The sequence below is a fragment of the Numida meleagris genome, chromosome 3, assembly GCF_002078875.1.
Source record: "Numida meleagris isolate 19003 breed g44 Domestic line chromosome 3, NumMel1.0, whole genome shotgun sequence".
In the NCBI taxonomy this organism is placed as follows: domain Eukaryota; kingdom Metazoa; phylum Chordata; class Aves; order Galliformes; family Numididae; genus Numida; species Numida meleagris.
The window spans coordinates 66,477,211-66,489,588 of record NC_034411.1 but is presented as its reverse complement, the minus strand read 5'-3'; the positions used below and the strand labels follow the sequence as shown (position 1 = coordinate 66,489,588).

The following is a 12,378-nucleotide window of genomic DNA, read 5'->3' as shown; positions in this document are numbered from 1 at the left end:
AAAGCAGTGCAGGTCTCAGGCAGGCAGATGTACCCAGAGAGCCCAGCAGATGCCATCACTCAGCACCAAACGCTCAGAGCCCCAGCAGCTCTTCAGGACACAGTCCCATGTCATGGTGACATGCTCCCACAGCCTGTGGGTGACCCGGCACTTTTGTTTTCCACATCCTCTTGACGGTTTCTGATGCCTGGACATTTCCCACACACTCGCTCCATCTAGAAGCAATTTCTCTCTCTGGAGATTCACCACAGAAGATGAGACAGCCCATCTCTCCAGCCCAGCGCAGCTGATCCATGTCACTGACTTGAGTGGGAAGGCAGAGAAGGGGCCTTTTAGCAGGCAGGAATTTTTCTACTGTCACTTTACCAGAGGACAACCAACTGCCACCGGATTTAGGAGATCAGAATGGCCTGAAATCTTCTCTCCTTGGTTGCATTTGGCCAAGAGGCTGCCATGTTTTATTTGTGGCCTTTCCATCATTGCAAACTTCTTTTTTAATGTGAGATTAATTCTCAGCAAACTCCCACCCTCACTCCCACCAGGCACCAGACCAGTCAGAGATCACTTGGCAATCACCTTCTGGACTTGAAATACACATGTCCCAAAGCCTGAGCTGATTTTCAAACAAGTCTGATGGATTTAGATAGCATTAAGCTATAATGACCTGAAAGCTAGAGCTACTGTGCTTAACATCTTGTCCAGCTTGTTAGCCAGCAAGACCAAGGCTCTTATGCAGTGATCTGAAGACCAGGATTACAAACCCCTAGCACAGAGCAGGCCAGCACCACGCACAGGCAATCCTGTCACAAACACCTTGAGCACTTTGCTTCTCTATCTCTTTTTTGGAGGAGGCTCAGGAGAGATCTTATCGCCCTCCATAACTCCCTGAAAGGAAGCTGAGGCGAGGTGGGGGTCAGCCTCTTCTCCCAGGAACAGCAATAGGATGAGAGGGAATGGCCTTAAGTTGTGCCAGGGGAGATCGAAGTTGGATATTAGGAAACATTTCTTCTCAGAAAGAGTGGTGAGGCACTGGCACAGGCTGCCCAGGGATGTGGTGGAGTCACTGTCCCTGGAGATGTTAAGATACGTGTAGATGTGGCACTGAAGGATATAGTCAATGGGCATGGTGGGGGTGGGTCTGTGGTTGGACTAGATGAACCTAGATGTCTTTTCCAACCTTAATGATTCTGTGATTCTATGAAATGGAGAACAGCTTCCAGAACAGGCAACGGGCAGCTCCCTGCTTGCTCAAAGAGATGCCTCCTCAGAGCAAACGGGTACAGAGTCACCATGAAGACGCAGGGGCTTTGTAACACACCCCCAACAGTGAGCTCCTTGCCTGCACAGAGCAGCAGCAGCTATCAAGTGCAGATCCCTGTACTCCGCCACATTTTCTGATTTGCATAGCTCTTCCACCACCCTGAAAAGATCAAATCACTTTCTCATCAAGTCCCTCAATCCCACAGCTCAATTGCTGAAGTGGAGAATTTGCACCAGGCAGCTCCAGAAGCCCAAATCTTAAATTATTTACCAGTCATCAGCAAGAGTTCTGCCTACCAAAGCTTACAGGCAAGCATTCTGACTCCCCCAGCAGCCAGAAGCCCAGGCTGAAGGCATGACCGCTCCACACACAGCCCCAGCCGAGCACACAGCCTCCTTTGCAAGGAGCACATCCGGCCACCCCACCCCACAGGGATCATCCCCTGCTCATCCTCGAGCCTTTGAAGTTCTGTGCCAGACGCTGCTGGAGGCCTGTGGGAACGGATGTATGCTCAGGGGAATAAATACTGTACGCCAGACCCTCTGATCTCACCAATGCCTCAGCTATCTTGAAAAGCAACTGCCAGGAGAAGCAAGAGTTCCATAGTGCCAACTCTCCTCTCTTCTTCTGCAGTTATCATAGAATCATAGAATGGTTTGGGTTGGAAGGGACCTTTAAGATCATAGTTCCAACCCCCCTGCTATAGGCAAGGACACCTCCCTCTAGACCTGAAAACATGAGGGGCAGAACAAGGAATGCACTGAATGTCCTACTGTTACACACAAGGGCATCAGCCTTCATCTGGGATGGGTGGTGGAGAGAGAAGAGATCAGTAAGGCTTTCATATTTGGATTTCAGATTTTGGGGATTGGTAGAATGCCTTAAACTGCTGTCAGGTCAAAACTGAGACCAGAAAGGGTCCAGACACTAAGGTGAAAAGAAGAGATGTCCAGTCCTAAGAAGCTGTAAGCAGTGACAGGGCAGAGAGGACAGGCCATTTTAGAGAACTCTTAGCTGCTCTGGGTAGGATGCTTATCTAAACAACTTGCTAATGTCAATGAACAAATCGTGAGAAAGATGGGTAGTGGAGAAAGACCAGGTTGCTTATAGTAAGGAGGCTACTTCTCAGTTGTCATAAAGCTAGTACCATGTCAAAGACTGTCACTCTGAGCAGACACTCAGCACCTTGCCTGCATTAAATCTGCACAGGTTGATGTTACTGTACCTAAACATTGTGAGTTTGCCGGGGAGCAGAAATGTGGGGCTGAGCTCTGCAGGTGTCCCATATCTGGCACCCTTTGTGATGCTGGGGCAGGGCCCCAAGTCTGCTGAGCAAAGTAGTGGCAGAAAGGAGCTGGCAGCACCCAGGTTTTTACAGGAGCAACAATAATATGCTGTGAGAGTTGCGGGTTTTTGTTTGTTTTGTTGTTGTTTTTTTTTTAAAAGAAGACCTGAATAATTTGTTCAACACTGAAATACTTTTCATTACAATTCAGACATTGTGCTAGCCTTTTTCCTAGGGCAAGAAAAGGCTATGGGTTGCATCTCATCCAGGCAACACTAGCATTTAAAAGATCTTCTCTCCATGCCTGACAATTGCATACTAAACAGCACCTGCTCCCTAGAAACACCACTACTCCTATCAATATCTTGAGGTCTGATGGAGAGAATTTAAAAGAGGTGAAAAGAGATGCAAGAGCCCTGTACAGGAATGCAGATGATGTATTTCTAGCACATGATGCAGACGGTGGGAGAGGTGGTGAGCAGTAAATCACCAAGCAAAGACTTTTGCTTGCAGAAATATGAGGTTGTCAGGCCCATTTCTACTTGCAGCCAAACTCCTCAATCTAGTTACAATGAAAATACCACATGCAGCAGCAGCCACAGCTGACTAGGCAAACAGAGAGCAATTACTACCTTGATTTCATATCACTGAAATTAAAAAATATATGTGCCCAGAATACAGTGTGTCAGGAGCTTGTAGATTGCTCAGGGGCAAGCCTGACAAGGTTGTGAAAGGCAGAATCTCCTCATGCAGCTGGAAACAGCTGTACCAATTCAACTGCCACTTACCTTTCAGCAACAGGAGTAAATCCCCTAATTCACTGATGCATCTGCAAATAGAAAGTCCACATGCACAAACAGGGCTCAAATTACAGCTCTGGAATAACTCCAGTAAATCGATCACGTTACACTGACAATGAGTTGGGTCCAGCAGGTACACACACAAGCTCAGCGAGCCCAAATGTGTGTGTTACGGGCAACAAGTCTCGTCTGAACTCGTGAACTGAATTACAGAGCTAGAGGCAGATGCTTATTGTTGGATGACATGCTTTCCAGCATGAGCTTTTGCTTTAATGGCATGACTTTAAAAAGGTACTACTTTACATTTTATAGCCAGCTTGCCTGACGTTATAATCTCTGGTGCTCCTCCTTTAAGCACAATCAGAACAGAGATCAGGGTGTGAGCCATCTGCAGAGCTCTGAAGTCTGGATCTCAGGACTTCTCAGACAGATGCTGAGCACACAGCTGGGTTTGGAATCACCACCACAGCTCCTCACATCCTACAGCTTTTCCTCTGTTGCCATGTGCCTGGCCCAACCTCTCTTGCATTCATTCATGTCTTTCTGGTCCCACACAGCAATACCACACTGGAGCTGGAACAACCAACCAAACAAACAAACAACTAGGGGGAATTAAGACAGAGAATTTTTAAGGATGCACTCACTCTCTGTGCCCTGCTTGGGTCCGCTGCGCTGCCCCATCACATCTGCTTACACTGCACCACCTGCCCACTGCATGGCTCCCACTGACCGCAAGTCTCCACTCCTCATCCCCTCTGCTTTTCCTGGAGCATTTACACATGCACACATTACTGGTGTGGCTCAGGTCACATCCGCTAGTATTTTCTCACTACTTCCTAAAAACAAAACAAAAGCCCAGATACATGCACATTGTGTATGTCACTACACCAGACCAACGCTGTTCACAGCATTGGTAAACTCTGACTTTCAGCAGTCACCATCCTATAGCAAATACAAAACTGCAAATTGCTTTCTTAATGAAAAACGATTCCAACTATCACAACTGAGAGCTGCTGAGATAATTCTCTGCCAGGAAAATGAGACAGAAAGGTGGGAACTATGTACTGTTCTCTGGGTGCTCCAGTAATTTAATCTGGCTCTGATGAGAGACAAAGTGATTCTTGCAGGACTGGAGAATTTCTCACAGTGTTTGACTCTAATGGAATTTTCTTACACTTCAGCACTTACACTCTTTTTTTTATGACGTTTTGAAATGATGTTATTTAAGAAAAAGAGTGGGAAAATGCGACTGCCTGACTCAGCTGGACCGTGCCTCTGTGATACTGGGGCAAACCAGTCAGGTGGGATGCACCTCACCCAGCTTTAGACAGGTAAGCCCAAAGCAGCTGACCAAGCTGCCTCTAGAGACCACAGAGAGGAAGACGACCTTCTGACAGGCAATTCCGGATGTGCGGTTCACACCATTCACCCCCTTTTAAGCAGCTGCCCTTGCATGAGATGATCTGCACCTAAAGGGTTTGCCTTGAGTTTGATGAGGACCTCAACAGTTGTCCAAAACAGGCATGTACATTAGAGGAGATAAATTCCACACTTTTTCACCCCCTTGGCAGGTCATTTATTTATATTATAAGCTCTTACTCTATGGTATTGTGTCTGCTATTTGCAAAAGGGTTCTGTGCTAATGTGTCTTTCCTATTCTGCAAGAGAGGTAGCCATATACTAACAAAATGGTATGGAAAACACAGGCTCTTTCCCATCAGAGGAGACTTAGAGGCTGGTATGATAACCCTAACTAAACAAATATTGTTCTCCACAAAGATCCCTAAGCCTAAAAGTCTGAAAATAACAAAGCTAAAAGTTAGACTAAGGATGTTTTTCTTCCTTCTAGAACTGAGATTCTGGAAAAGCCCCAAATAGGCACAGTACAGCAAAGAAAAAAAAAAGGAAGCCCTTTCAAGATAGAACTCCAAACATTTCCTTAGGGATTTGCGCGATTCAGTGACTCAAGAGATCCGGTCCCATTTGGCCTTCTCTGACGCTACGCTAAATGGAACAGAAGGTGGATGTGAACTTGTGCTCCCAGCTCAGTTGAGCGGGGCCATCCTCAGCTGCAGCAGCAGAGGCCAAGAGGACACAGCTCTGAGCTCCTGGCTCCTCATCCTGAGCTCAGGGAAGAATCAAAAACTCAGAAGACTGCTCTGGCCCCTGTAGTCCCAAGCAGCACAAAGTAATGAGTAGCTGCATGGATCAGGTTGCTCCAAAACTTGAAGGTGGGCTTCTCCCAGTCCGGACAGTTAATTTTTTGTTTAGTTAAAATCCAATCTCCATGTGCAATTAACTTGTTATACATTTTTTTCCTGGGCTTTTATTTTGTATTTATTGATGTAGTACCAACACAAGTGACTTAAAATCAAAATGGTAAACCAATTTTCTTTAATCTTTGCTCTTCGGCACCAATTTTCTCAAAGCTGAAAGTGCAGCATGAAATAGACTTTGCAGTACCTGTTTTAAGAGATGAAGCAAGGGATAAATCACTTGCCTAGGAGGAGATGAGGTCATTAATCAGAATGGCTGCAGGGCGTACGGTTTTAAAGTTGTGTTGAGTGTTAAATAACAGGTGAAAGGGAAAAGGCTTTTGCTTCTGAAACCTTAAAACTAAGCATATTCTATAATATGAAATGGACATCTGTTGGCCAGGTTGTCACACAATTCTTTGTGCAGAAGCCAATGTAAATTGAAGCCTCCTAATCAAAATTGGGACTTAAAGATCTCCCTGCATTTCTTTTAATTACCTACAATGGCACAATCCAGTCTCTTTTAGACAATTTGTTCAAGAGGACTTGAATGGAAGGAGCTGAACACAACACCTGGAAGTTATGCCTATGAGCACTTTCTGATTAAAAGAAGATTTTACTTTGTATGCTCAGATTATTCTGTCTAGTTTAATTTGTTTTCCAAGAAAGCACTTCATCCACTGCTGCCCTACATGACCAAGTGATGAGCATTCGTAGCCCTTACTGGTAGCAGCACACAAAATCCGACCTGCGGAGATCCAGAAGAAGGCAAAGCAAACTGCTACTGAATTAAGAGTTTGCACAAATGAACATGCATGATTGAAACAAAAGAGAATGAACTTTCCTTGCTTCTGCTGCTCAGGACCTTTTTGTCACAGGTTTTAAGGTTGGCTTTATAGCGCATTCTTAAGAGTGCAGAAGACATGTAGTAGCCTGATTTGAATTTCTCATGAAGGGCTGTGGCTTTTTGTAGAGGGGATAATGTTGGAGAGGGAAGGTGGAGTTTGCATTTCTGTACAGTCTTTTCACACGCTGAAGTCTAGGCTACACAGGACACAGCAACCTTCTAAGGACAACACAAATACTGTCTACAAAGCAAATCTCTGCTAGGATTAAGTGAATGGTTTTTACTTAGATGAATTGGATCCCTTGTAACAACTGCAATTCAGATTGATGAACCCCATGCAAGACCACAGAACTGTGACAAATCTGGAAGAGCACTAGGATTTGACACTGTCTTCCATAGGAGCCTTGCATCCAAGTTAGAATGTTGTGGTCTGGATGAACAGTCAGTCAGATGAGTAAGAAACTGGTTGGATGGTTGGGCTTAGAGGATTTATCGGGACATCAGTTGCAAGAACAGGGTCTGTACTTGGATTTGTCTTGTTGACATCTTTATTAGTGATCTGGAGGAGGTGATGAAATTCACCCTTGTTAAGTCTGTGGCTAACACCAAGTTGGTGGAACCAGTCAATGCATGCAGTCAAGGGCTACCATGCAGAGGAACCCAGGCAGGCCGGAGGGATGGGCTGACAGAAACCCAGTGAAATCCAGCAAGGACAAACCAAGTTCCACAGCCAGTGAGGAAGGAGGCCCTGAAATAACAGGGGCTGGGAATCTGCCTGCCTGGCTGGGGAGCAGCTCTACAGAAGCCTTGGGGGGGTCAGGACACAAAGAAGCATGGGATGCATCAGCAGGAGCACGGCCCATTAACTATAGGATGTGATTATCCCTCTGTATTCAGCACTTCTGAGAGTGCATTTAGACACTGTGTCCAGTTTTGGCTCCCAGTATACAGACAATGATTAACTGAGGTCAGTTCAGTTGGGAGCCACTAGCATGGTTGTGAACTGGAGCAACTACCCTGAGAGGAGGGGCTGGGGGTATGGGGCTTGTTCAGCCTTGGCAGGAGATGGCTTTGAGCAAGGGGAATGGACACCAGCCCTGAGAGTCTACAAGGAAGTTCCCAAGTAGAAAGCAACAGGCTCTTCAGCAGCGCACAGAAGGAGGACAAGAGACAGCAGACAAATTGAAATTGAGGGATTTCAGACTGTGTCTATAGAGTAGGACAGCCAAGCAGGACAACAGCTTGCCTAGACAAGCTGTGCAGTCTCTATTTTGGAGAAAACTTGGTGCTTTCCAAGACCAGACTGCATAAAGCTTTGAGCAGCCTGACTTCAGAGCTGGTCTTACTTCAAGCTGGCAGTTGAACTACAGGCCTCCCAAAATCCCTTCTGACTTCAATTATCCAGGGATCCTAGATGAAGGGAGCTCCCCATTCATCTATCACTTATCCAAAGGGAACAGCAGTACCCTACCACCCCCACCCTAGTAGTCTGTGAGAGAATACGAAAGAGCCAGCTTTTGCAAAGCAGTACTCTACTAAAATAAGAAATAAAATTTTCTGCATTCAGTGGCTTTTCTTTGCTATTTATCAGCAGTATATGACAGAGTGCCCATACTCAGCAAAAGATTAGGGGGGAAAAAAAAAAAGATGAGAAAGATCAATTTATTACATCTTTATCCTCTCCCATGGCCAATAAAATACTATTCTCAAAAGATATACCATTAAATTTTCAGCCTAGATTTGTGTCCAGGAAACAGGACTCTCACTACTGCCTTTGGAGATTATTCCAGCACTTAAAAGATTTCTGTCTTTCATAGCTTCCCCCAAATACTCTGACCGCATGTTTCCTTTTTCAATCTCATCTTATTATAGCATTAGATGATTCCTTCACCTCCAGGCTATTTACACTCCTCACAGAACTGAAGACTGCTATGTCACATAGTGTTTTAGAAAGAACAAGTTCTTTTAATGCTTTCTCAAATCCACTCTAACAGCAAAAGACCTGTTTGTGTTTCTTGTCATGATAACAGTTTCCACTTCTGTTGAAGGGGTCCCAGCACCAACTGAAGAACAGCGGTTGTGCTCTCACCCAAGCCAGAGTGGGGAAGTAAGCCTGCGAAGTTCTTTGATGTCCTTTCACACAAACCCCTCAAATTGCCCAAATTGCACGGTTTCTTTTCAAGACTGTAGTGGCAAGAACTGCAGGAGGTCTTGTCTGTCCCTTCTTCAACAGCCGAATCCAAAGTCCCTGACGTCAGTGGAAATGTTCTCATTCACTTGGAGGGTCTTGGAACAAATCCCAGATCTTATAGAATAAAAGCTAGGAGAAAAGTAGGCATTAACTTCAAATGATGTTGCTTGGAATTCCCGCCTTGAAGTGGTAACACAGCAGCTTTGAGGGTAGGCGTAAGGATTTTTAAAATTACAAAGAACGGAAAGAAGAACATGTTTTAGATTTCTAACTGAAAAAAAAGTACTTTGGAAAATATTCTGGAAACTGTTTTGAATTAGCTTACTTATTTAATCATGGGAACATTCCAATTGTATTCACCAGAAGAATGAAAATGTGAATGACACAGTTTTTACTTTGATGGCCTTGTCATAAATTGGAGCTTGCCAGTGTCTTAATGCAACAAACAACTTCTCAGGTTGCCCTCCAAGCAGAGACAAACCAAGTAGGATGATGAAAGTAGAACAGATTTTTTTGAGGTATTTCCCAAATAGGAAGTAGGGACAGGTATCCTGGGAGGAGTATAGGGATGCTGCTTGGCTATGTAGGGATGGGGTTAGGCAGGCCACAGCCCAATTGGAACTGGGCTTGGCAAGGGGCACAAAGAAGAACAAGAAAGGCTTCTACAGGTACATCAACCAGAAAAGGAAAGTCCAAGAAGGCTTACCCCCCCGCTGCATTGAGCAATACAGGCAGACTGGTTAACAGTGGACAAGGAGAAAGTTGAGGTATTCAACAACTTTTCTGCCTCAGTCTTTACTGGCAATTACTCTTCACACACTCCTCAAGCAGGTGGGTCAGAAGTTGGGAACTGAGGTAAAATGACCCCCTCTACTGTAAGCAAAGATCAGGTTCATGACCACCTGAGGAACCTGAACATCCATATGTCTACAGGTCCCAACAAATGCATCCAAAAGTCCTGAAGGAGTTAGCTAATGTAGCTGCCAAGCCACTCTCGGTTTTATTTGAAAAGTTATAGTGGTCAGGTGAAGTCTCTAGTGACTGGAAAAAATGTATTATCACAACCATTTTTGAGAAGGGCAGAAAGGATGACCCAGGGAACTACTGACCTGTCAGCCTCACCTCTGTGCTGGGAAAGATCCTCCTGGAAGCTATGCTAAGGCACATGGAAGACGGGGAAGTGATGCAAAACAACCAGCATGGCTTCACCAAGAGCAAGTCCTGCCTGACCAACCTAGTGGCCTTCTATGATGGCATAACTGCATTAGTGAAAGAAGAAAGAGCCACCGATGTTATCTACCTGGACTTCAGTAATACCTTTGACATGGTTCCCCACGATATCCTTCTCTCCAAATTAGAAAGATATGGTTTTGATGGGTGGACTCTTCAATGGATGAGGAGCTGATTGCAAGATTGTACCTAGAGAGTAGGTGGCTGACACACCCGAGGGATGGGATGCCATCCACAGAGACCTAGACAGGCTCAAGCAGCGGGTCGAGGAGAACCTCATGAGGTTCAACAAAGCCACGTGCAAGGTCTTGCACCTGGGTCAAGGCAACCCCCTACTATCAATACAAGCTGAGGGATGAAAAGATTGAGCATAGCCCTGCCAGAAAGGAATTGGGGGTACTGGTGGATGGCAAGTTGCATGTGAGCCAGCAATGGCCCAGAAAGCCAGCCGTATCCTGGGCTGCATCACAAGAAGTGTGGACAGCAGGTCAAGAGAGATGATCCTGCCCCTCTACTCTGCACTGGTGAGGCCTCACCTGAGTACTTTGTCCAGATGTAGAGTCCTCAGCACAGGAGAGACACAGACCTGTTGGAGCACGTCCAGAGGAGGACCACAAAAATGATTCAAGGGATGGAACAGCTCTCCTATGAGGACAGGCTGAGAGAGCTGGGGCTGTTCAGCCTGGAGAAGAGAAGGCTCTGGGGAGACTTTAAAAGAGGCCTTTCAGTATCTGAAGTGGGACTATAAGAAAAAGGGGAAGAGACTCTTTTGGAAGGTCTGTTGTGATAGGACAAGGGGAAATGGTTTCAAACTAAAGAACAGGAGATTTAGATTAGATATGAGTTGGTTTTTTTTGTTTGTCTGTTTGTTTTATAAGGGCGGTAAAGCACTGGAACAGGTTGCCCAGAGAGGTGGTTGAAACCCTGTCCTTGGAGACATTCATGGCCAGGTTGGACAGGGCTCTGAGCAACCTGATCTAGCTGTAGATGTCCCTATTCATTGCAGGAGAGTTGAACTGACCAACTCAAACAATTCTATGATTCTATCAGAGGACTGCAAAGCATGTAATGGCTGTACACTTGCTGGGGATAGTCAGCTCCTGACTTCACTAATGCCATAGCTTTGCACAGGGGAGCAGCTTGAATGATCACAGACTAAGAGGCATGTGTGGTGTTCACAACATGCCAACACACTAAACCAAACTCTGTGCTGTGCGCATACATCTACAGAAAAGCTCAATGCCACGTGTCATGTGTGCACTGGTTCTGGAATGCCTTCCAGCTGGGTGCTTTCATGTCAGGCAGTTTTCACCCTGAAGGTTATAGGCTCAGAATTCATAGCTACACTCCTGTAATTCACAGCAGGTCTCACAAGCACTCTGTACCAGTCCATGATAAACAATCAACTGTTCCCAGCAAGGTCTGTTATATCACAACATTCGCATGCTTTTTCTGGATCAGGTCATTAATCATTTCCTTTGTGACTGATTCTTTTAAAATCAAAACAATCAGTGTAAGGCATACGTCAAAGGAAAGCGATCTCTCTCTCCCCAGATGTTTCACTAATGCACAACCTAGTACAATTACAGAATGACTAAGAAGCGGGAAAAAAAGCTGCTTTTTCTGTTCTTCTCTTCAAAATGGTTCAATCAGAAGAGCTGAACCAAAAGAAAATGCTAAAGAAAAGCAAGAAATGAACTGAAAAGGACATCTTGAATTTTATAATAACAAACCAAACAAATGTTGCACTGCTTGCTTGCTTTGTAAATCCTACAGAAAAGCTCTCTTCAGCTCAGGCTGCCTATTTCTCAAAAAAAAAAAAAAAAGAAAAAAAAGAAAAAGAAAAAACACAAAGATGTGCAGAACTAGCTGCAGGCAATGAAGTATATTAGCATTTCAATTCATACTGGTATATCCTCTGAGGGAAAATCTCTCTTGAAAGCAACCTAATCCTGTGTGTCAGGAACTACCTCAAATGTCTTTTGGCAGTAGTTATTTGAGAACCTAATATTTCTGATGTATCTACAGTTCCTTTAAAAAAATTAGAAATGTTAAAAAAACAGAGTGCTGCCAATTTCAAAACAGGATGTTTTTGTTGATGACTGTAATTAGGATTAGTGACCCTGCAAATGTAAACAACCCATCCATTACCTCTTCTAATTGTTGTTACAAATATTTCTTCTCTTCGTAAACTGCACAGCACAAGTAGTTTAGGACTCTTACTCAGGCAATAACCAGAACTTCCAGAGGACTGGAAAAATGAACACTCAGTGTCACCAGCCAGCTGAAGAGAAAAGCAAGGTAGGAGGAGGAAAGTATTAAGCATATGGCTTATGATTTAAAATCAAAGTGGCTGTTATCAGAGCCAGGAAAAAGCAAGACAGAAAAGACATCCCAAAAAGGACTGTATGTATTTCTGAAGAAAAACCTACTGTCAGGAGATCTCCTAGCAAAGCACCTGAGCTACTGAGAGAGCAAGAGTCACAGAATCAAAGGAAGGCTGAAGTTG

The 12,378-nt window shown here is 44.8% G+C and overlaps 1 protein-coding gene across 1 annotated transcript in view; it reads right to left on the bottom strand.

Annotated features, from left to right (window-relative positions):
• The window catches only part of METTL24 (methyltransferase like 24), a 44,635-nt gene that overhangs the window by 7,388 nt on the left and 24,869 nt on the right, over positions 1-12,378 (bottom strand). The gene's annotated exons all lie outside the window — the stretch shown is intronic.